This window comes from Vulpes vulpes, chromosome 3 (assembly GCF_048418805.1).
Source record: "Vulpes vulpes isolate BD-2025 chromosome 3, VulVul3, whole genome shotgun sequence".
Taxonomy (NCBI): Eukaryota; Metazoa; Chordata; class Mammalia; order Carnivora; family Canidae; genus Vulpes; species Vulpes vulpes.
The window spans coordinates 115,502,877-115,527,794 of NC_132782.1; the positions used below are offsets into that span (position 1 = coordinate 115,502,877).

Consider the following 24,918-nt stretch of genomic DNA (forward strand, 5'->3'; position numbering starts at 1 on the left):
GAAGGGCGGGAATGCCCTCAGGCTCCCATTTAAAGCTCTCGTTTCTTTGGAGATATTGGTTTAGAAGACCTATGAGGCTAGAAAGCGCTAGATTGAAGTCACCAAGTATAAGTGTATTATTATCTAAGTATATCTTAACATTGGTTATTAAATGATTGATATATTTGGCAGCTCCCACATTTGGGGCATATATATTGAGGATTGTTAAGTCCTCTTGTTGGATAGATCCTTTAAGTATGATATAGTGTCCCTCTTCATCTCTCACTACAGTTGACAGGGTAAATTTTAGTTGATCTGATATAAGGATGGCTACCCCTGCTTTCTTTTGAGGACCCTTTGAATGGTAAATGGTTCTCCAACCTTTTATTTTCAGGCTGTAGGTGTCCTTCTGTCTAAAATGAGTCTCTTGTAGACAGCAAATAGATGGGTCCTGCTTTTTTATCCAGTCTGAAACCCTGCGCCTTTTGATGGGGTCATTAAGCCCATTCACGTTCAGAGTTACTATTGAAAGATATGAGTTTAGTGTCATCATGATATCTATTCAGTCCTTGTTTTTGTGGATTGTTCCACTGGACTTCTTCTTAAAGGGGAATTTTAAGAGTCCCCCTTAAAATTTCTTGCAGAGCTGGTTTGGAGGTCACATATTCTTTCAGTTCCTGCCTGTCTTGGAAGCTCTTTATCTCTCCTTCCATTCTGAATGAGAGCCTTGCTGGATAAAGTATTCTTGACTGTATGTTTTTCTCATTTAGGACCCTGAATATATCCTGCCAGCCTTTTCTGGCCTGCCAGGTCTCTGTGGAGAGGTCTGCTCTTACCCTAATACTCCTCCCCATAAAAGTCAGGGATTTCTTGTCTCTTGCTGCTTTAAGGATCTTCTCTTTATCTTTGGAATTTGCAAGCTTAACTATTAAATGTCGAGGTGTTGAACGGTTTTTATTGATTTTAAGGGGGGATCTCTCTATTTCCTGGATCTGAATGCCTGTTTCCCTTCCCAGATTAGGAAACTTTTCAGCTATGATTTGTTCAAATACATATTCTGGCCCTCTGTCCCTTTCAGCCCCCTCAGGAAACCCAATTAAATGTAAGTTTTTCTTCCTCAGGCTGTCGTTTATTTCCCTTAATCTATCTTCATGGTGTTTTAATTTTTTTGTCTCTTTTTTCCTCAGTTTCCCTCTTTGCCATCAACTTGTCTTCTATGTCACTCATTCATTCTTCCACGTCGTTAACCCTCGTCATTAGGACTTCTAGTTTGGATTGTATTACATTCAATTGATTTTTAACTTCTGCCTGATTAGATCTAAATTCTGCAGTCATGAAGTCTCTTGAGTCCTTTATGCTTTCTTTCTAGAGCCACCAGTAGCTGTATAATAGTGCTTATGAATTGGCTTTCTGACACTGAATTGTAATCCAAATTTTGTAACTCTGTGGGAGAGAGGACTGTTTCTGATTCTTTCTTTTGAGGTGAGGCTTTCCTTCTAGTCATTTTGCTCAGTGCAGAGTGGCAAAAAATAAGTTGTATTGGGAAAAGGAGAAAAAGAGAGAGAGAGAAAGAAGGAAAGAAAAGAGAAAAAGAAAAAAGGAAGGAAAAAAAGAAGAAAAAGAGAAAGAAAAACAAAAAAAGGGTGGGGGAAGCAAACAGCAATCAAAAAGCAAAGAACAACAACAACAACACGGGGGAATATCTTCTGATTTTGTATACTTTAAGTCCCTTGACTTCCGCCTAGCTGGTCTGTTGTGCTGATTTTCAGGTGTTAGCACTTGGGGCAGCTGCTCAGCCCCCTGCCTGGTGCAAGGCTCAGTGGGGGTTGTTTACCCCGTGAGGCCCCAGGAGGAACAACCGCAGTGGCCGGGGACAGCTCTGGAAACCTGGATTCAGCCCCCACAGTAACTCCAGGGCTCTCCGTCTGCAGGGGCCTGGATGCTCCGGGGGCGGGGCCGCTGATCTGCTCAGCTCCGGGCAGGGGCGTCCTTGCTGTCCTGGGCTCTCCTGGCCTCTGCCTGGCCTCTGCCTGGCCTCTGCCTGCCTCGGGGGGAGGTCGGATATTGGCCTGTGTCCCCGGCGCCCTGTGCTCCCGGCCCTGCGCTTTTGGATTCACGCTCCCCGCCACGCAGCCGCCTCTCCGTGGAGCCGCCCCGAGCCCCTCGGAGCTGCTCCCGGGTCAAGCGGTGTGTGCGCTGCAGCCCTTCAGGGAGCTCGGCGCACTCTCCCCGGGGCGCAGGTGTCTATTAGTGTCCCAGGGAGCCCGAGGGCATCCCCGCCCTCCTGGGGTCCTGCTCTAACTCCCTGCAAGCCCCTTTCCGCCCGGGAAGATTGGTGCAGCTCCTGCTTCTCCAGGCGGTGCTCTCCTGTTCCGGGGACACTCGCCCCAGCCTTAGCCTGGGTCCTCGCGGGGCCCCTCCCCCTTGGAGGCCTTTTGTTTCTTTATTCCCCCCCCCACCCCCCGTTTTCCTACTTGGTAGAAGCGCGAAGTCTTCTCACTGTAGCATTCCAGCTGTTCTCTCTTAAACTCTTAGGCCGAATTCGTAGATTTTCAGGGTGATTTGAAGGTTATCTAGGGAATTTGGTGGGGACAGGTGACTTGGGGACCCTACTCTTCCGCCTTCATGCCCCAAGATTTCATTATTTTTGACGGCTAGGTAATATTCCATTGTATATACATACCACATATGTTTATCCTCTCATCCCTTGATGGACATCTGGGCTCTACAGTTTGGCTATTATGGATATTGCTGCTATAAACATATAAACATTGAGGGGCAAGTGTTTGCATCCCTTGGATAAATACCTAGTAGTGCAATTGCTGGGTCATAGAGTAGTTCTATTCTTAACTTTTTGAGACACCTCCATGCTGTTTTCCAAAATGGCTGCACCAGGGATCCGTGGGTGGCACAGCGGTTTGGTGCCTGCCTTTGGCCCAGGGCGTGATCCTGGGGACCCGGGATCGAATCCCACGTCGGGCTCCTGGTGCATGGAGCCTGCTTCTCTCTCTGCCTGTGTCTCTGCCTCTCTCTCTCTGTGTGTGACTATCATAAAAAAAAAAAAAAAAATTAAAAAAAAACAAAAACAAAAAAACCCAAAATGGCTGTACCAGTTTGCATTCCCAGTTGTTTTTTAGGTCCATGGAGACCTCCCTCTTCAGGGAGGGTCGTTGTCGCGACCGCTCCCATCTGAATCCGCCGGGCCGGTCCTGTCATTCGTGTGCGTCTGTCTGTTCTGTGTCTTTCTCTCTGTCCTCTTCCTCCCCGCTCACCTCTTTTCTACACCCATGGGACAGACTGTAACCACCCCTTTAAGCCTCACTCTAGATCACTGGAAAAAAAGTCACCAGCCGGGCACACAACCTTTCGGTGGAAGTCAGAAGATGAAAATGGGTCACCTTCTGCTCCTCAGAGTGGCCGACTCTCAACGTCGGGTGGCCCAGGGACGGAACTTTTAATTTTGGTGTTATCTTGCAGGTGAAGGCCCTGGTCTTTCAGCCAGGACCCAATGGACACCTTGATCAGGTGCCGTACATCATAGTTTGGGAGGATCTCGCTAAAAACTCACCCCCCTGGATAAAATGCTTCACCCCTTCTCAGGGGGGACCAGGCCGAGACCCCCACCCCCTCCCTGCGTCACTCCCCTTATTCCCCACCCTACCTCTCCCTCCGCTCCCTCAGCTCCCTTCCCCGACTCTACTGGGGTAGAGAGGCAACCCCTCGCTTCACCCCCGCTCTCCAGTCGCCTCCGCTTTCGCCGAGAGCGCGAGGGGGAGTTGGAAGACGTCTGGACCGCCCAGGCACGTCCCCTCCGATCAGTAGGCGGCCAGATGCAATGCTGGCCGTTCTCTGCCTCTGACCTTTACAATTGGAACACTCATAACCCCACTTTCTCCCAAGACCCCCAGGCGCTAACCGGGTTAATTGAGTCAATTCTGTTGACCCACCAGCCGACCTGGGATGCCTGCCAACAGCTCCTGCAGACTCTCCTCACCACGGAGGAGACAGCGCTTCTACCTCGAAGCACGGAAAAGCGTCCCGGGGGCGGATGGGAGGCGGACCCAGCTGCCTGATGGAATTGAAGATGTTTTCCCCTTGGTTCGCCCAACCTGGGACTGTGACACTGCTGCCGGTAGGGAGCGGCTCCGTCTCTATCGCCAGGTACTCCTAGCGGGTCTCAGAGGGGCAGGGCGATGCCCCACCAATTTGGCAAAGGTACGTGCTATAGCGCAGGGAAAAGATGAGACGCCGGCAGGTTTTCTGGAAAGATTAATGGAAGGCTACCGTATGTATACTTAAAGAGAGAGAGAGAAAGTGAAAAAGAAAGAGAAAGAGAAGGTGAAAAAAAAGAGAAAGAGAAAGTGAAAAAAAAAGAAAGAGAGAGAGGAAAGAGAAAGAGAGAGAGAGAGAGAGAAAGAGAAAGAAAAAGAGAAAGAAAAAAGAGAGAGAGAGAGAGAGAGACACCCCAGAGGAAAGGGAGGAAAGGATCCGTAAAGAGCAAGAGAAACGAGGGAATAAAAGAGATAAAAAAAACGCAATAAAGAACTGACTGGGATACTGGCCACCATAGTACAGGGCTCAGGGCAGAGTAAGTCAGGACAGAGTAAGGACCTGGGAGATAAAGGAAAACCACGGGTTGAACGAGACCAGTGTGCCTACTGCAAGGAAAAAGGACATTGGGTTAAAGATTGTCCAAAGAAGGGCAGCCCCTCCAGGTATTGACCTTGCGCCTAGAGGATGAACACCGGCTACACGAGGACTCTCCACCATCCGTGCAGCCCCTAAATTCTGAATGGCTCACTAACTACCCTCAGGCCTGGGTAAAAACAGCCAGAATGGGACTAGCTGTTAACCAGCCACCCATAATTATAAACCTAAAATCCTCGGCCACCCCTATATCGATCTGGCAATATTCAATGAGCAAAGAGGCCAAAGAGGGCATTCGGCCACATATACAGAGACTATTACAATTGGGCATCTTAATACCTTGTCAGTCGCCCTGGAACACTCCTCTGTTGCCCGTAAAAAAAAAAAAAAAAAAAAAAAAAAAACCGGCACAGGAGATTACCGGCTGGTACAAGACTTACGGGAAGTTAACCAAAGGGCGGAGGACATACACCCCACGGTGCCGAATCCCTACAACTTACTCAGCACCTTGCCCCCGAGCCACGTCTGGTATACGGTTTTAGATCTAAAAGATGCATTCTTTTGCATAAGGTTAAGCTCTCAAAGCCAGCCTATTTTTGCCTTTGAATGAAAAGATCCTGAGACGGGATTCTCAGGACAACTCACTTGAACAAGGCTGCCACAGGGATTCAAAAACTCCCCCACCTTGTTCGACAAAGCCTTGCACCAGGATTTGGCAGACTTCCGAGTTGATCATCCGGACCTCATCCTCCTGCAATACGTGGATAATTTGCTCCTAGCGGCTAAGACAGAACAGGATTATGTAAAAGGTACGGGGGCCCTGCTCGAGAGACTGGGAGGACTGGGGTATAGGGCCTCCGCCAAAAAGGCCCAAATAGGCCAGAGACGAGTGACCTATCTGGGATATCTCCTGGAAGGAGGCCAGAGGTGGCTGACGGAGGGCCGCAAAAAGGCTGTAGCCCTGATCCCAGCACCAACTAATGCCAGAGGGCTACGAGAGTTCCTCAGCAGTGCCGGGTTCTGCCACCTCTGGGTACCCGGGTTTGCAGAGCTGGCAGCTCCCCTATATCCTCTCACAAAATCCAACACCCCCTACCACTGGGGAAAGGAGCAATAATTGGCTTTTGACAAAATAAAAAGGGCCTTATTGACCGCCCCCCCCCCAAGCCTCCCAGATGTAACCAAGCCATTTGCGCTATATGCTGATGAACGCCGAGGAATAGCCAAAGGGGTCCTAACTCAGAAACTGGGACCCTGAAAAAGGCCTGTGGCATACTTTTCAAAAAATTAGACAGCGTGGCTGCAGGATGGCCCCCATGTCTCCGAATAATAGCGGCTGTGGCAGTCCTGGTAAAAGACTCAGATAAGTTAGCCTTCAGCCAACCCCTCACTGTGGTGCCCCCCCCCCCCCCACGCCATAGAGACAGTCATCCGCCAGCCCCCTGATCAATGGCTCTCAAACGCTTGGGTCACCCATTATCAGGCCATGTTACTGAATTCCGAGTGGATACGGTTCGGAACAGCTACATCCCTAAACCCGGCCACCTTGCTTCCAGAAACCGAGTCCCCCTCCCTGATAATGCATGATTGCCATCAGATCCTAGCCGAGGTCCATGGCACCAGAGGGGACTTGACGGACCAGTCTTTGCCAGATGCTGAAGCAACCTGGTACACAGATGGGAGTAGCTTTCTACGAAATGGTGAACGTAAAGCCGGGGCTGCCGTGGTAAATAAAAAAAAACTGTCATCTGGGCCAGTGCCCTAGAGCCTGGAACTTCAGCTCAAAGGGCGGAGCTTATAGCCCTAACTTAGGCCCTAAAAAAGGCTAAGGACAAAAAGGTCAACATTTATGCTGACAGCAAAAAATTGAGTATAATTCACTGTCCTGGACATCAGCACGGCAACGACCCAGTAGCAGAGGGGAACAGGATGGCCGATGAAACAGCACGAGCCACTGCACTAGGCCCACAGGAAGATGGACAGAAGCATCCCCCACCAGACGAGAAACTGCCCAGGTGGTTATCAAGAAAATCCTAGAAAAAATTTTCCCCCGGTTTGGACTGCCCAAGGTAATAGGGTCGAACAACGGCCCTGCCTTCGTCTCCCAGGTAAGTCAGTTGGTGGCCAGATTACTGGGGATAAATTAAAAATTACATTGTGCATACAGACCCCAGAGCTCAGGGCAGGTAGAAAAAATAAATAGAACAATTAAAGAGACCCTAACCAAATTGACATTGGAGACTGGCACTAGAGACTGGGTCCAACTCCTCCCCTTGGTCCTGTTCCGAGTCCGGAACACTCCCACGCGCCATGGACTAACTCCTTACGAGATTCTCTATGGAGGTCCCCCACCAGTGACGGACTTACTAGATTCTGCTATTGACCCTCTTGCTAAAAAGTTCCCTAAGATTTTAAGGTTAAAATCAGTCCAAACAAAGAGGAGGGAATGAAGACACCCCCCCCCCTCCCGTGAGTGGGCCCAGGCCTAACCCTGAGGCAGCCCATCCAGGCGCCTCCCATGAATTCAAGCAACGAAAACATTCTGTTTTTCCGAGATAAGAAAACTATCCCCCGCCTCGCCCTGACTGGAAAAGTCCCTGAACATGGTCATGTTGACCTTCAAAAAAATCAATCACATCATAACCCGAATGCTATGCTACTCCCGCGGTTTCTTTGCCTTTAAAAGATGCCTGTAATTGCTAATCGGGGCGCTCTGCCACCTCTGAGGCGGAGAGCCCGTTTGCGCAAACGTCCAATAAACCCTCTTGCTTGTTGCATCTGCCTGTCTGGGGTCTGAGTCTCTGGGGCGTCCACCGGGACACGTTGGCACCCGTGAGCAAGGGTCCAACAAGGTGACAAAATCTGTGCTTGAATACAGCAATGTACAATGTGCCATAAACTTAATGGTAAATGAGATTCACTCTTACTATGGGGCTTATGGATGGAAGGAGATTAATAAGAAAAGATGTTTTTGTTTTTGTTTTTTAAAAAAAGATGGATCCAAAGCTAAGCATTGAAAAATGCTTAGGAAGCAGAGTAAGGCATTTTACGTAAGATAAACACTGTGAAAGGTATTTAAGAATGAAAACTCATAAATTAACAAAAATTTATCAGAGAGAATATAATAATGGTTTTCTCAGGGATTATTGAAGGTTCTAGAGATCCTGGTTATTAGTGCCAAAGTATAATAGCATCTTCCTAGTAGTAACACACATTCTCCCAAACCTAAGGAACAATTCCTGAGGCAACTAATTGTATTACAATGGCTACAGTCATTTGAGTCAAAAACAGATCCATCACCCCCACAAGTAATAATTTTATCAAACCAGACCTAGTTTTACTCCTGCTCCCCAGTTCCCTAGATATACTGGAACAGTGTACTATAATGTTTAGCAAGCCTATTACTTTTATTTATGTTTACATTTAAAACTGAAAGAAAATTTTCCCTAACTATAAAATCATGAACACTTTTAGTCAAAAATGGTGTCATTTAACAAATCCATTTCAGATCCTCTACAATTAAATGAATTAGAATAAAAAATTATTATTATTATTTTTTTAATTTTTATCTATTTATGATAGTCACAGAGAGAGAGAGAGGCAGAGACACAGGCAGAGGAAGAAGCAGGCTCCATGCACTGGGAGCCTGATGTGGGATTCGGTCCCGGGTCTCCAGGATCGCGCCCTGGGCCAAAGGCAGGCGCCAAACCGCTGCGCCACCCAGGGATCCCAGAATAAAAAATTATTAATATAAATTAAGTACTCAGAGTTTTAGATTTGTTTTCAGTATGTGAATTATATTCAGTATGTGAATCAGTCTACAAAACACTAAAACTTACAAACTGTTATTCTTAAAGCCATAGAAACAGAATTATTCAGGCAAAGGTTTTCGTTTGGTGATGTTCATACTTTTTATATTTCCATCGCAGGATAAGGCACTTAGGTTTACTTTTTTTCCTTCTTCCCAGACATCACACTGAAATGTGTAATTCTTAAAATAAGTTTTAACACTTATAGACATTTCATGATTACCTATTAAGCTAAAACAATACAGTACTAAAATTAAACAACTATTTATCCTATCAAATGATTACGGTTTATTCCCAGGGGATGCTGTAAACTGTGTGCATATTTCTCCAAGGAATTCAGATTCAGAAGCAATATTTCCCTGAGGATCTTTGGCTTGTTTACTACACAAGAGATGCCAAAATACACAGACTCCTTCCTATCTCCTTCCACTATGTTTTCAGGAGATGCTGTACAAAATATACTATAGTAAAGCACCATGTACCCCCTTTACCTTCATTAATTTATTAATAAATTTATTCCTTCTTAAAATACCTATTCATTTTGTGTTTGAAATGTAACAAGCACTTCTGTATATCTAAGGCATATGTCCTGAGAGATCCCCTACCCCTTCTTCCTATGAGAACCTGGTGACAAGTCTATGAAATCTATGAAGGGAGATCTTACAGATACCTCATCTTTCAGCATGATAAAATGCCTATACACATCATCATCAAACTGATAAACACCAAAGAAATGAGAAAATCTTAAGTGTAGCTAGAGAAAGAGGCTACATTACATACCATGAATATTAGAGAACAATGGCTCAATTTCTAACTTCTTTTCAGAAGCTATGGAGGCCAAAAAACAGGGGAATCTTTAGAGTGCTGAAAAAAAGCTAATTTAGAATTCTATACAGTGAAACTATCGTTCAAACATGAAATGGAAATAATATGGTCTCATTCATTTGGGGAATATAAATAATAGTGAAAGGGAATAGAAGGGAAGGGAGCAGGACTGGGTAGGAAATATCAGAAAGGGAGACAGAACATGAGGACTCCTAACTCTGGGAAACTAACTAGGGGTGGTGGAAGGGGAGGAGGGCGGGGAGTGGGGGTGAATGGGTGATGGACACTGAGGGGGGCACTTGACGGGATGAGCACTGGGTGTTATTCTGTATGTTGGCAAATTGAACACCAATAAAAAAATAAATAATGGTGAAAGGGAATATAAGGGAAGGGAGAAGAAATGTGTGGGAAATATCAGAAAGGGAGACAGAACATAGAGACTCCTAACTCGGGGAAATGAACTAGGGGTGGTGGAAGGGGAGGGGGGGTGGGGGTGAATGGGTGACGGGCACTGAGGGGGGCACTTGAGGGGATGAGCACTGGGTGTTATTCTGTATGTTGGCAAATTGAACACCAATAAAAAATAAAAAAATAAATTTTATTATTTAAAAAAAAAGACATTTTCAGATAATCAAACTAAGAGCATTTTTCAGTAACACATTTGTACTACAAGAAATGCTGCAGGAAGTTCTTTAGCTGAGGAAAACAGAATCCAGCTGGAAAACTGGAATTTCATGGAGGAATTAAAAATACCAAACATTGTAAATATGGGGGTAAATATCAAAGACTAAATTGTTTTCAATGAAAAATTTTTTTTCAATGAAAATTGAAATAAATAAGAATTCTTCACAAAAATTTAAATATATGCACATTAAAATAAATTTTTAAATACTACAACAAAAATGCTTTGTAGAATAAAAGAAAAGTGGATGGGCTGAACAGCAGAAAGGTGATTATGAAACAAAAGAGTCAGTGAACCTAATGATTAATAGAGACCACTCATTTTGAAAAACAAAAAAAGGGGATCCCTGGGTGGCGCTGCGGTTTGGCGCCTGCCTTTGGCCCGGGGCGCGATCCTGGAGACCCGGGATTGAATCCCACGTCGGGCTCCCGGTGCATGGAGCCTGCTTCTCCCTCTGCCTGTGTCTCTGCCTCTCTCTCTCTCTGTGTGACTATCATGAATAAATAAATAAAATCTTAAAAAAAAGAAAAACAAAAAAAGTAAATTATATTTATTTAATAAACAGAGTTTATATGACCTAGGAGCAATATCAAAGGGTCTAACATATATGTTAGACCTTTAACACACATACAGATACATAATGTGAATTTTAAAAAGCAGGGGCTATAAATCAGCATTGTCCGATAGAAATATAATGCAAAATACAAACGTAAAACACATTTGTAACTTCAAATTTTCTAGTAGCCTTATTTTTTAAAAGTGAAAGAAAACATGTGAAATTAATTCTAATAAGATAGTTTAACCCAATACATCCAAATTATTCTAATTTCAACATCTAATACATATTTAAAAATTAATGAGACCTTTTACTATTTTGTACTGTCTTTGAAATATGATGTGTGTTTATATTTACAGCACATCTCAGTGTCGACTAACCACATTTCAATTTTTTAGTGGCTACCAAATTGAGTAATGTAAACATAGTTAGACAATATAAACTATTTGCGGTTTACTTCTTCATTTTGCCTTCTCAGTGGCTTTGGACCAAATTCATTGTATGTATGAAAAAACATGTGGTAGTTAAAAACACACCCATAAACAACTAATGGGTCAAAGAATAAATCACAAAGAAAATTAGAGAACACTGGGGACAAATGAAAACAGACACATAAGATACCAAAACCTATGAAATACAGTGAAATCAGTGTTCAAAAGGAAATTTATAGCTTTAAATACTGCTTTAACAAAAAAGATAGATCTCATATGAATAATATAACTTCAAACCTACAGATACAGAGAAAAAGAGCAAAAGAAACCCAAAGCCAGCAGAAAGAAAGTAAATAATAAATACTAGTGAAGATAAATTAAATAGAGGAAAAGGGAAAAAATAGAGAAAATCAATAAAACCCAAAGTTGGTTCTTTTGAAAGGTCAACAAAAGTTGACAAACCCTTAGCTAGATTAACCAAGAAAAAAGGAGAGAGGGCTCAAATTGCAAAATCAGGAATCAGAGTTCGTTCATGACTATTGACCTTTTAGAAATAGAAATGGATACCAAAATAAATTATGAGAAATTGTGTATCAACAAATTAGATGACCACAAATTACCACTTACTTGGTGAAATAGAATATCTAATAGACCTATGGTTATTAAAGAAATTGAATCAGTAATCCAAAATCTCTGAATAAGACTAAGGCCAGATGAATTTTCCCAAAGCTTTAAAGAGTTAAGACTAATCCCTTTCAAACTCTTCTAAATATGGAAATTATGATACCCTTCCTATTTATGAGGACAGCATTACTCTGATACTAAAGCCAGCTAAACACATCACACAAAAAAGAATAATACAGATCTATATCCCTTATGAATATAGATGCAAAAATCCTCAAAAAATACTAGGAAAGCAAATTTAGCTGCATTTAAAAGTAAGATTCCATGATAAAGTGGGATAGAATATAAGGTGATCCAACATAAAAAAATCAATTTACATAATACATCAAAGATGGAAGATGAAATAAAAGGGGAAAAACTTGATTATTGCAATCGATGCAGGAAAAGTCAACCTTTGACAAAATTCAAAACCCTTTCATGATAAAATACAGCAAACTCAGAGTAGAAAGGAACTTCCTAACTGCTAACAAATGTTCATGAGAACCCCACAGCTAATGTCACTCTCCCCTAAACATTAGGAACATGACAAGGATGTCCAGTTTCCCAACTGCTATTCTTCATTGTTCTTGAAGTTCTAGCCAGAAGGGTTAGACAAAAATAAATAAATAAAAGACACTTGAATTGAAAAGAACTCTCAGTTCTTTATGTAAAAAAATGCATGGAATTGTTAAGTCTAGAATAATCCCATACATCTATGGCCAATTAATTTTCAAATAAGTTACAATGACTACAGAGAAAATCTGGAAAAAATATTTCCAAATCACATATCTGGTAAGATTCTAGTATCCAGACTATATAAAGACTGTTACAAATCAGCCACAACAAAAACATGAAAACAATCACAAATAACCCAATTTTTAAATGTGCAAAGGGTTTGAACAGACATTTCTTCAAATGGCCAACTAGGACATGCAATGATGTTACACATCATTAGTTATCATAAAAATGCATATTAAAACCATAGTGAATTACACTTCAATTATGGCAGATGTGGCTATAGAGAAATTGGAAACCCAGTACATTATTAGGGGGAATCTAAAATGACCCAGCCACTGTGGAAAGTTCCAGAGATCCATTAAAAAAAAAGTTAAACATAAAATTGCCATTATTTGATAACACCATTTCTAGGTATTGACCCAAATAACTGAAAGGAAGTTTGCAAATGCTTGTATAATATTGTTTATAACATCATTATTTGCAATAGCCAAAAAATAAAGTGGGACAACTCAAATGTCCATTGACAGATGGATACAGAAAATGTGGTATATATTCATAATGGAATATTATCCAACCAATGAAGTATTAATACATGCTTCAATATGGATGAACCCTGATATCACGATCCTAAGCAAAAGAAGCCAAACATAAGAGGTCACACATGGTATGATTTCACTTACATGAAATTTCCAAAATTGGTAAATCCACAGGGATAAAAACAGATTGGTATTTGTCAGGGTCTCAGGAAAGAAGAGATGGGAAATGACTGCTAAATGGGTAGAGTTTTCTTTTGAGTGAGCAATGTTTGGAACTTAATATGAGTGGTGATTGTAGAACAGTGTGGATGGACTAAACACCACTAAACTGTACACTTTAAAATGGTCGACTAAAAAAACCCTATGACAACATCATCAAAAATACAATTAAAATTTTTAAGGAAAGAGAGTATTAGAGAATTATATCACATAGTTAATGCAAATTTTATTTTCTGGACTTTATGATTTTAATAGCTTAATTAAATGTGTGACTGGTTATCATTGTCTTCATCCTAAACAAATCTCATGTTTGTTCCTAATTCTATGTTTATACATGTGCATTCATAATTTGGGGATTGTTTTCTTAAAAAAGAGCACTGCAATGTGAAGAAACTTAAATATCCTCAAACTATCCACACTTGGGAATAGGAGAAAGGTAAAATGAATCTCCATGTTGCCATATTGGAAACAAGCATTTCAATCAATACAGTAAGTTGTGCATCAGGCCTTGAAAGCAATGAATTCCAATAAGGCTGGAAGAAAAAAAAAATCAGAAACTATTAGAGCTGAGAAAAAAGAGAACAAAAAAGGGAGAGTTTGCCAAATGTATTTGAGTCTACTGAGGGCATAGCTGAACTTTGGGAGGTTACCTGAACAAAGAATATTGAATTTTTACATTATGCAATTTTTAACAATTGAGGTATAGTTGACATACAATATTATATTAGTTTTAGGTGCCCAACATAGTAATGTGGCACTTAGGTGTATTACTAAATGCTTGCAACAATAAGTGTAGTTACCATCTGCTATGCATTTATTTTAATGAGAAATGAAACCCAGTGGAAACAGAACATTGTTTAAAAAAAGACAGAGTACAGGCCAACATGTGGCTCAGATGGAAGAAAATTTCCGCTGTCAAGATAATGTAAATTAGTATAAAAATCCAACTGATAATTACAATAACAATTATTTTCAAAATCATAAAAAAGCTAAAAAAGAGATGTGTATAGGAGGGATGGGAAATATAAGAATTTCAAATGCTTATCTTTCATATTTAGGCCAGTAAGTAATTTCTAACTCAACATATTAAGAAGTAGTAATGTATAGAATAGAGGAAGCAAAACTGTTAACACCTGAGGACTGTGGAGAAAAGAAGTTGGGGTGGATGAGGGCTGGAGCAAGGGACTACTAATTTCCATTAATAGGATTCTTAGATTCTTGACTTTTTGAACTTTGAAGATGTATACCTTTAATAAAAACAGAATCATAAATTTACTGAATTAATATTCTGAGAAAGAGGAATAACAACACAATAATGATGTCATTTCGTACACACACAATTCCTTAGAGTCATAAAGAGCAGTTTTGGGGGTAATTTGTATTGGTTCCTTTAAGGTAAGACAAGGAACTAAAGAGGAATTGAAGTTCATTTATTCAATTGGTAGTGACCCTAGTTTTGTGATATAAAACTTAAATTTTTCTCTCATTTTTCTTTCTTTTTTTAAGTTAAGACTTTTACTATTATTACTAATACTACTTTAGAGCAGATTTAGGTTCACAGCAAACTTGAAAGTCCAGGGATTTTCCATAACCTTTCACCCACAAGTGATATTTGGAGCCTCCTCCAATATCAACAGCCCCCGTCAGAGTGATACATTTGTTACAACTGATGAACTTTAACTGACTCATCATAATCACCCAGAGTTCATAGTTTACAGTACAGTTCACTCCCACGTAGAGTCTTTGGGTTTGGACAAATGTATGACACGTATCCATCATTATGTTATCATATAGAGAATTTTCATTGCCCCCCAAATCCTGTCTATATCTACTCATCCCTAACCTCTTTTCCCAGCCCATGGCAACTACTGATCTTTTTCTATTTCCATAATTTTGCTATTTAATATACCATAGAGTTACAATCATATGGTATGTACGTTTCCGATTGGCTTCTTTCACATAGTAATATGCATTTAAAATCCCCCATGTCTTTTCATGGCTTGATAACATTGTTTTTTAACAGATATTTTCCTCATTTTAAAATATTTTGTATTAAAGTTATTTTCAAATGTTTCCAGAATTGCATGAGTTTGAATTATTAGTTTTCAGAGCTGCTTATTTTATTTAAAATTTGGGAGGAACTACACCAGAAGGTTTTTATACAGATGACACCTCGAATTGAATATTTTTAAAAAATAGCTCATCATTATTCCTCTCTTCTCCAAATTTCTTCCATGCTCATTTCCCAGGATTTTGCTTATTATGCTACGATTTACTTAATGACATTGTCTATTTCTTATTTCATCACGCTCAAAACTTCAGAATAACCACCAATTGATCTCATGTAAAAAAAAAAAACCACTCATTTTTTAAATTCTTCAACACATTCAGTCTCTAGTTTGAAGGATACCCCAGAGACCCCAGATCCTAAGTATACAGGGATGAAAAAATATAGCAGACAACTTTCTGCCCTGAAATGACTTAGAGTTATCTAAGAGTTATCTAGAACAGAAGGATAAAAGAGACCGTGAGAGAGAGCAGAAAGACATGTAGAAATTAATATTAATGGTGTCATAAAGAACAAAAGACTGAGATAAAGTCTATAAAGAAGGGAAAGTTCTCCTCACATATCGTCTTTTTTGAGAATGACTCTTTTGTGGAGAATACACTTAATTAGAGGCCTGGAATTTGGAGGTAGAGTAGGAGCAAAGGTAAGGATAGAGGTGAAAGAGAACTTGAGGAATGGAAAGAGCGTCAGCGTTACAACTGGTAACAGTAAATAAGAGTGAAAGAGGATGAAGATGAGCAGTGAGGAGCTGTGCCAAGGATTCTTACCGGCTACTCATTGTCTGCAATTCAATTAGGTTTTAGGACATAATTTTAGCAAAGAAGTAGCAAAAATGAGTTAAATTTTAGAGAACATACTTTTATCTTCTCTACATAAAATAGATTGGGTGAGGGAAGGAAGCAAAGATTCTTCAGAAGGTTATTACAGACTACTAGTTAGACCAGGTGGAAGGCAATGGTAGACTGGATTTGAATGTTAACAGCTGGAGAAGACACTGAGTCTAATCACAAATGTTTCCTGCTGGACACACATTGAGACTGGACATCCTGGACTTTTGCATTTTGGTGTGCTCTATAATTGGATTCTTATGAATGGAGATTATGAAAACGACCTCCAGGCTTACCAATAAAAACCTCCCATGTGACACCACTCTCTCTTCCTCCATCTGCTGGCTGACTGTAGATACCTGTTGAAGATGGAAGAACCTTCAAAGTCAATTTCTGAATGATTGGTAGAATAGGGTAGGCACATCCCACCCTACAAACAAAATCTCTGCCATCCATGCTGCATGTTTGACTTTAAATTTTCAGGAAATAGTTTTCCATTGTATTAAATCTTTTCAAAACATGAACTGATTCCTTGAAAGTAAGCACAGTGGCTAAGCCTTGAGAGGGATAATGACCAGAAGAGAAAAAAGGGAGGATTACGTCGTATTGGTAACATTGTTTCTTTATCTGAGGGCTACTTATGTGGGTATGTTAAATTTGTGAAAAGTGACCAAGTTATATAGTATAATAGTACATTCTGTACATATATTTTTACTTCATTGAAATATCTTTAAATATCTAATATGTAGCATTGCAATGATTTTAAAGTTTATTTGTTACAACAGTAGTATTTGTTTTAGGTACTTAGCAGTAGAAATAAAGAAGGTAAAATGAATTGAAATAAAATTTTCTGTAGAATCAGCCAAATTTCCGACAGATCAGATGTAGACAGATAACAGCTGCAAACATTAGACTCCTAAACTCATCTCCTTTCAATCTAGATCTCATGAGTTTGACCCTTCCATGGTATGTCACACATTTAATTATTTCCTTTGTCAATGATGACATGTCTTGGTTTTCAAATCCTGAAACTAATTAAGTCCCTATAACTGCCACTCTAGAGGATGCCTTGAGAGGTTTAATTTAGGTAAATGTAATATAAGCCCCTTATTGAATCAGGATTCAAACTTTTAGCAATAATCCCCTTAAAGTCTTTCACAATATGGGTTGGGGGATTTCATATTTCCCGTGTGGAATGTATACTTGTCATGGTTATGTAAGCTGTAACCTCCAAAAACTCCTTCTGGCTTACAATATATAGCTGCTTTAAAAAGAAGATTTTGTCTTGGTTTTAAACTTGAGTTTATAGATTTTAGAGTTTCCTCACTTAATAAATAATTCACATATTTTTAACATATTTGTACAATGATCTCCAGGGAAATCTTTCCTTCTTTTAAAAATTGTTTCATCAGTTAATCCTCTTGAGATCAGTGGGAGAGTATGCAAGAATGATGATAGTTCTTGCAATCTGAAAAACTACAAAAGAAGCAATTGCGCTTCTCATGCAGGCTAGAAACATCACAAAATAAACAATGAGACTGAAATCTTTTTTTACCACTCCTTCTAAATATTAAAAAAAAAATAAATATATTTATTTTAAATGTGATGCAAAAAATGTTCTCCAAATTTAATATAATCTAAATTGGAGGTATGGCTTTAAAAAATAAGAAATGAGGGATCCCTGGGTGGCGCAGCGGTTTGGCGCCTGCCTTTGGCCCAGGGCGCGATCCTGGAGACCCGGGATCGAATCCCACGTCAGGCTCCCGGTGCATGGAGCCTGCTTCTCCCTCTGCCTATGTCTCTGCCTCTCTTTCTCTCTCTCTCTCTATGTATGACTATCATAAATAAATTTAAAAAAAATAAAAAATAAGAAATGAAATTAGGTTTCTGTCCTGATAAAATCTTTAAGCTAACACATCTTTTTAAAATAAATTTATTTTTTATTGGTCTTCAATTTGTCAACATATAGAATAACACCCAGTGCTCATCCCGTCATGTGCCCACCTCAGTGCCCATCATCCGGTCACCCCCACCCCCCGCCCTCCTCCCCTTCCACCACCCCTAGTTCGTTTCCCAGAGTTAGGAGTCTTTATGTTCTGTCTCCCTTTCTGATATTTCCCACACATTTCTTCTCCCTTCCCTTCTATTCCCTTTCACTATTATTTATATTCCACAAATGAATGAGAACATATAATGTTTGTCCTTCTCCGATTGACTTACTTCACTCAGCATAATACTCTCCAGTTCCATCCACGTTGAAGCAAATGGTGGGTATTTGTCGTTTCTAATGGCTGAGTAATATTCCATTGTATACATAAACCACATCTTCTTTATCCATTCATCTTTCGATGAACACCGAGGCTCCTTCCACAGTTTGTCTATTGTGGACATTGCTGCTAGAAACATCGGGGTGCAGGTGTCCCGGCGTTTCATTGCATCTGTATCTCTGGGGTAAATCCCCAGCTGTGCAATTGCCGGGTCGTGGGGCAGATCTATTTTTTAACTCTTTGAGGAACCTCCACACAGTTTTCCAGAGTGGCTGCGCCAGTTCACATTCTCACCAACAGTGCAAGAGGGTTCCCCTTTCTCCACATCCTCTCCAACATTTGTTGTTTCCTGCCTTGTTAATTTTCCCCATTCTCACTGGTGTGAGGTGGTATCTCATTGTGGTTTTGATTTGTATTTCCCTGATGGCAAGTGATGCAGAGCATTTTCTCATGTGCATGTTGGCCATGTCTATGTCTTCCTCTGTGAGATTTCTGTTCAAGTCTTTTGCCCATTTCATGATTGGATTGTTTGTTTCTTTGGTGTTGAGTTTAATAAGTTCTTTATAGATCTTGGAAACTTAAGCTAACACATCTTGAGTGTAAGATGTTGGGGTTAATGTATTTTGGATGAGAATGCAAGATAAAAGCAGGTTAAAGGAATATAAAAAATATGATGGATATGCAGTATTCAGAAATTGCCTCTGTTTCGAGACTTGAATCAAAAGAAGACAGTTGAGAATGAAATTGCTACTAAGGACAATAACAAGGTTTGGGAAAATTTTTATTTTAGTCATACTAACCTAATTTCATGAAGCTGGACAAAAAAGTTGATTCCTTTGTAAGCCATTGAGATATATGACATGAAGTTAGAACTATCTTTTTTACTCAAATGAGTTATCTTATAAAGAAATCTCTGAACTTTCATTTTGTAGGAATCAAGCTTTGAATAGATATCCTTCACAGCATTCAACAGAATCTCAGAAATTTATTTTATTAAATAAATATATTGTTTTCCTGAGATAATTATAATTATATATGCCTTTAATATACAGGGTCAGTGTGAATATTATAAAATATGACACTGGAATATAAAATATGACATATTAGGAAAAAATAATTAGTCATAAATTTGAGAAATGTCCTCTTATTGAATTCAATAGAATTTAAACATTTCATGAAATATCCAGTTTTCATATCCCAAAGGAATCACTTCTCTCTTACCTATAAATTGCCAAAGTAATTACAGAAGTCCCTGCATTTATAAAAATGGTCAGAAACAATGACTATTTTACCAACATTTACCAAGTATTTTATTCGGAATTCAAGCAAAATAACGATGTCAAGCAGTTTACAATAGTTTTTTGTTTTGTTTTGTTTTGTTTTGTTTTGTTTGGGTGATTTTTGTTTTGTTTTGTTTTTGTTTGCAATTTTGTAATTTAAATTTAGCCTGGGAGTATTCATGTATGAATTCTCACTTCTAACTTTATAATTTGGCACCCTATGAAATTCATCCTTTGCTGATTGACATTTCCCTATGCTTTTGACCTTAAAAAATAGACCAACCTTGAAAAAAGAAAATAGATCAAATTTGAATTTCAAAAACCTGATTACTGAGCATAAATTGTGCTTTAGTGGCCAGAATGTAGACATTTTCAATGTGATGACCAAAAAAATAATACAGTTTTCCAGAGTGGCTGCACCATTTCACATTCCCACCAACACCTGCCCTACGACCCAGCAATTGCACTGTTGGGGATTTACCCCAAAGATACAGATGCAATGAAATGCCAGGACACCTGCACCCCGATGTTTCTAGCAGCAATGTCCACAATAGCCAAACTGTGGAAGGACCTCGGTGTCCATCGAAAGATGAATGGAGGGCAGACCCGGTGGTGCAGCGGTTTAGTGCCGCCTGCAGCCCAGGGCCTGATCCTGTAGACCGGGATCCAGTCCCACGTTGGGCTTCCTGCATGGAGCTTGCTTCTCCCTCTGCCTCTCTCTCTCTCTCTTGCTCTGTATCTCTCATGAGTAAATAAAATAAAATCTTAAAAAAAAGAAAGATGAATGGATAAAGAAAATGTGGTTTATGTATACAATGGAATATTACTCAGCCATTCAGCCATTAGAAATGACAAATACCCACCATTTGCTTGGACGTGGATGGAACTGGAGGGTATTATGCTGAGTGAAATGAGTCAATCGGAGAAGGACAAACATTATATGTTCTCATTCATTTGGGGAATATAAATAATAGTGAAAGGGAATAGAAGGGAAGGGGGAAGAAATGGGTAGGAAATATCAGAAAGGAACACAGAGCATAAAGACTCCTAACTCTGGGAAATGAACTAGGGGTGGTGGAAGGGGAGGAGGGCGGGGGGTGGGGGTGACCGGGTGATGGGCACTGAGGTGGGCACTTGACGGGATAAGCACTGAGTGTTATTCTGTATGTTGGCAAATTGAACACCAATAAATAGTAAATTTATTATTAAAAATAAATAAATAAAAAAACAAAAAAAATAATACATTGAAGGGTCTGGGGGAAAGAAAGGAAAATAGGTAAGTAAAGAATGAAATAAAGGGAGAAAGAGAGGGGAAATCTTAGTTGTATTGTAATTACTTATAACCACTGGAGATATCTGTATATTTTTAACAGCTGAACTGGACTATATGAAATGTTATGTTTAAAATGCAATGTAAGATATGACATGATATTCTTCTTAAGGAAAATACGGTCATGATATCATCACACTTTAGAAAGAATTGGTGATAGACATTTAAGCTGATAAACATGCGAGTGTAGGCATGGTATGGAAAAAGATGGAAGATGAGAAAAAAATGAAAAGGTTAACACAATTCTGAATTTTAAGAGGCTAAGCAAAACACAAGAGAATAAGAGAAAAGAGGGAGGACAGGACTAAGAGGGAAGAGGCCACCATGGCAACAGAGCAACACAATGACATGGAAACAAATTACCAGGTATGAGTAGATAACATTTTTTAAGTGTCTTGTTTTCTAGAACTCTCCTGCAAAAACTAAATAAAGCATGCTATATAATATAGTCATCATGCATGAGGATATACTTCCTATCTGCTTGGGTCCATAGCAGTGAAAAGAGAATAACACGTGAGTGAGACAAAAGTAAACGCAAGTCTTCAGGAAAAAGGGAAAAGCAGACCTACAGGTGGTCATGAGGATTTCAATCTTGAAGAGTTTTCAGAGGTTTGGTGAAAGCACTGAATCCCTCTTGTATGGGCGTCAGATGTTTAGGTCAAGTTCATGTTATTTATTTATTTATTTATTTATTTATTTATTTATTTATTATAAATTAATTTTTATTGGTGTTCAATTTACCAACATACAGAAAAACACCCAGTGCTCATCCCGTCAAGTGTCCCCCTCAGTGCCCGTCACCCGGTCACCCCCACCCCCCGCCCTCCTCCCCTTCCCCCACCCCTAGTTCGTTTCCCAGAGTTAGGAGTCTTTATGTTCTGTCTCCCTGATATTTCCCACACATTTCTTTTCCCTTCCTTTATATTCCCTTTCACTATTATTTATATTCCCCAAATGAATGAGAACATACACTGTTTGTCCTTCTCCGATTGACTTACTGCACTCAGCATAATACCCTCCAGTTCCATCCACGTCGAAGCAAATGGTGGGTATTAGTCATTTCTAATGGCTGAGGAATATTCCATTGTATACATAAACCACATCTTCCTTATCCATTCATCTTTCGATGGACACCGAGGCTCCTTCCACAGTTTGCCTATTGTGGACATTGCTGCTAGAAACATGGGGGTGCAGGTGTCCCGGCGTTTCATTGCATCTGAATCTTTGGGGTAAATCCCGAACAGTGTAATTGCTGGGTAGTAGGGCAGGTCTATTTTTAACTCTTTGAGGAACCTCCACACAGTTTTCCAGAGTGGCTGCGCCAGTTCACATTCCCACCAACAGTGGAAGAGGGTTCCCTTTTCTCCGCGGGAGGGGGGGGGGGGGGAAGAAATAAAGAAACAAAAGGCATCCAAAGGGGAGGGGCCCCGCGCGGAGCCCTGCTGAAGCGAGGGCGAGAAGTTCAAGTTTTTTAAAAGGCCAAGAGTAGGGATCCCTGGGTGGCGCAGCGGTTTGGCGCCTGCCTTTGGCCCAGGGCGCGATCCTGGAGACTCGGGATCGAATCCCACATCAGGCTCCCGGTGCATGGAGCCTGCTTCTCCCTCTGCCTATGTCTCTGCCTCTCTCTCTCTCTCACTGTGTGCCTATCATAAATAAATAAAAAAATTAAAAAAAAATTAAAAAAATAAAAGGCCAAGAGTCCTCAGCTGAAATCTGACTTGCAGAATACTATCGTAAGGAGCAATAAACAGAAAGGAGATGCATTTAACAAGAAGAATGAGTCACTTGATGTTGTAAGATATTAATGTAAACTAACTAGACTGCAAAAAATGCAACTATAGAAGATGTAAGTCAAAATATTATGACAATTTTTCTATTTCTTTGTTTCTATTTTTTTTTAAGATTTTATTTATTTATTCACGAGAACACAGAGAGAGAGGCAGAGACACAGGCAGAGGGAGGAGCAGGCTCCATGCAGAGTATCTTTAAATAAAGGGATAGCCCTGCTCAATACCTCTGTTGCCCCCATGTTGAATCCCTTCATATATACACTGAGAAACAAACAAGTGAAAGACGCTTTTATGCACATGACCAAAAAGATGGAGATTTTCTCAGTGAAGTGAACCATTTTAGTGATATTACTGAGATCATGAGTAAAATAAAGCAAGAAATGTGGGGTGCTTCAATGCTTGTATTCAAAATAATATTGACTATTCTTCCTGACATAATTTTCATGTGGCCTGACTAATCTCCAAAGCCTCATTCTCTCCCCTATCTCTCCCTTATTTGGGCCAAAATCATTTGTGTCTTTATTTGGTGTTTTATCTATTTCCTCTTAAAATTCTCTCAGAGGAAGACAAAGTTAGACTTTAAATTTTCCATGTTACTTTCCACTGTTGTGGAATTCAGAGATTCAATTTTACACATATTCTATATAGAGTTAATGCACCACCTAGATTTTTAAAACTTAGCCGAAAAGCATATATTTCTAGGAACCCACAAACTGTCACTGACTCAAGGCAAAATAAAAAATGATAATAGACCTATAACTATGAGGGAAATTGAATCACTATGTCCTTAAATAATATGGAATTTTTTTTGTTTCTGTAAATAGAGATCATGGCAATCATTTCAAACAATCAGTTTCTAAATTTCTTTACCTTGTTATTATTATTCTTTATCACACATTCTACCAGTAAAAAAACAAAACTCAAACAAAACACTTCAATTTCATACTATATGTATATTTGTTCATAAATTATATATTTACTATAGTATAGAATATTTAAACATGTTAATAGAAAAATAGAAATTGAGCAAGGAAATTAGGCAAAAGAATCAATATATTTTATAGTATAACTGTGATATAAATTAATTTTAATGTTAATGGTACTATTAGATTCAATTTGTTAAAACATATATTATTATATTTGCAAATAGCTTAATTTTTTTAATACCTTAATTTTGTGATAAATTATGTGAAAGTCTTATTCTAAGCCTATTTGATATTTATACTTGGAAGGGCCTTCATAGCTCAAAATGGACGCTTCACAATGCATGCCAGTCACATCAGAAGTGAAAATGACAATAATTTTTCTTCTGTCCTATTTGAATTTTTTGATATTAAATTACTACATTTCTGTCTTCTCTAATGTAAATCTTCTGCTTAAATTTTAATTTCTATATAAATAGTTTTAAAGTGGACAGAAAGTCTTTATTTGGAATATTTTAATAGAGATTAAAATATTTCCAGGTTTTCCAAATGGGTGGATGAGCGTTTTCATACTCAATGAACTTATGTAATCTTCAGTAACAATAACCATGGCAATAATTTCAAGCAAACAATTTTGAAATTTCTTCAGCTTAACACATTTCTTTTGAAAACTTGTTACTTTTTTATATACTATTAAAATTCATGCATTTTGGGACAGAGTGGGGGAAATGTCTTGATGAAAGCATACTATTGATGGGTTTTGTTATCATAGAAAAGAGAAATTTGGAATCTGTCTACTTGTAATGTATATTTAATGTGTATTTAAAAATGTGTATTTAAAAAATACTTTGTGTGAGAAATTCTGATTCTCTGATACATTTTTTGAAAATATACCATTAAATGCTTCCTCCATTGCCCTATTCTCCCTACTTCCTCTTCTGACCCCTTGAATCTAAAAACCATCCCTAGAGATAAGGCTGTACAAAAACAGCCTGTGGGCTTGTCCTGAAAGTTGTGGTTTGCTTGTCAATGGTCTAAATTATATCAAAAGGCCAGAGATGACCCTAAAGCCAGGATGAAGGTCTGCTATCTTGTCTACTTTACTATATTAAGGTGATGCAATCTACCTGTTATGTTCTATTAGTCCATAAAAATAGGTTCAGAATTCAATAACTTAGTATTTAGTCCCAAGACTGTTTTGGATTTAAACTAACAAATGGGCCATAATTTAAAACACAGTTGCAATTGGTGTTACCAACTAATTCGGTATATGAATCTACTGTCATGCTTTAAGATTCATCTGGGGTAGAGCAGGTAAATATTTTAATTAAATCGTTATGTGGAATGG

At 39.4% G+C, this 24,918-nt stretch overlaps 1 pseudogene; it reads left to right on the forward strand.

Annotated features, from left to right (window-relative positions):
* Positions 1–3,120: 3,120 nt before the first annotated feature.
* Positions 3,121–7,403, forward strand: LOC140598074 (uncharacterized; annotated as a pseudogene).
* The last annotated feature ends 17,515 nt before the right edge of the window (positions 7,404–24,918 follow it).